Source organism: Charadrius vociferus, unplaced genomic scaffold, assembly GCF_000708025.1.
Source record: "Charadrius vociferus isolate BGI_N301 unplaced genomic scaffold, ASM70802v2 scaffold38, whole genome shotgun sequence".
Taxonomy (NCBI): Eukaryota; Metazoa; Chordata; class Aves; order Charadriiformes; family Charadriidae; genus Charadrius; species Charadrius vociferus.
In genome coordinates this window covers 800,160-801,386 of record NW_009650176.1, presented here as the reverse complement: position 1 = coordinate 801,386, position 1,227 = coordinate 800,160, and positions in this window count along the sequence as shown.

The following is a 1,227-nucleotide window of genomic DNA, read 5'->3' as shown; positions in this document are numbered from 1 at the left end:
GGTGGGATGGGGGAGCCCAGAGGGACCTTTCCAGCCCTGCCAGTCTGGGATTCGGTGATTCTGTAACTGTCCTCACCCCGTTACCTTTGCCTTCTCCCCCTGTACAAGGGGTGGGTGACCCGGCTCCTTGGGTGCCCCGCATGCCCTTGACCCTTTGGGGACACACAGGGACACCCACAAGGGGTCACACCAGGCACAGCCCTGTCGAGGTTGGGGCATGGGGCTGCCAACCACCGGCGAAGGGATCTGCAGAGAGAGACAAGTTAAGGCTCATCTATTGATTTGTCTCGTTCCTTTACCGCTTCTTTTGAAGTCAGGAAGAACCTTTGTAGATCCTTTCTACACGGAGCTACAGCAAGGCAGCCCATTGCGCCAACAACCGTCATAAATAATTCCAAGTACTGATGAGAGATAAAAGCCAAAAAGCAGAGACCTCCTGACGTTCCCCAGGGCCGTTTTTATTGAGTTTAAGACACAAAATCCAGGGTTGTGCAGTGAAATACCAAAAATGCAGCTTAGTTGTTGGTGCCTCGATGGCGGGTGCTGGGCACGGGGACCGTGCCGTGTCCCCTGCGTGGGTTCACGCACCGCCCCGCTCCCATCCCGGGCTCCAGCCCACCACAAGCCTGTCAGGGACCGAGTGACTCGCAGCAGTGTGACACGGGTCCCCCGGGCAGGGGCCACTGCAGGCAGGGGCGACCCAGGCCGGTGGCCATGCCTGGGGTGCTCCTCTTCCTCGCCGAGACCCCAAAGCCACCATCGAAAGGGCCCTCAGCCCCACCGCTGTAAAGATAAACTCTCCCAAGGGCATTATACACACCCGCTAACTGACACTGCAAAGTGGGACGCTGTAAAACGTCTGCATTCAGCTGTTCCCCTTTTAACGCCTGTTTTGCAGTTCTGAAGGAGTCTCACGGCCGCGTTCCTGCAGCTCTCGTCCCACCCCGGCTCTGCAGGGAGCATCCCACCGGCTCTGCGGGTCCGGCTGGACTACAAAAACCTTTCAGCATTTTGATGCTTTTGTGGTTCACACCTTCGCACAGCCACACAACCCAGCTTTGCCCGGCACCACGCCACACCACCCAATTTGCAGCAAATTAAAAAATTCCTTGGCATACTGACCCGCTGGCTCCGCGGCTGTGAAGCCCCGCGGCCGCTGGCCAGGGCGCTGCCGGCAGTAGCCAGCAGGGCACACAGCGGTGCCTTCTGGCTGGGGCACCCACCCCC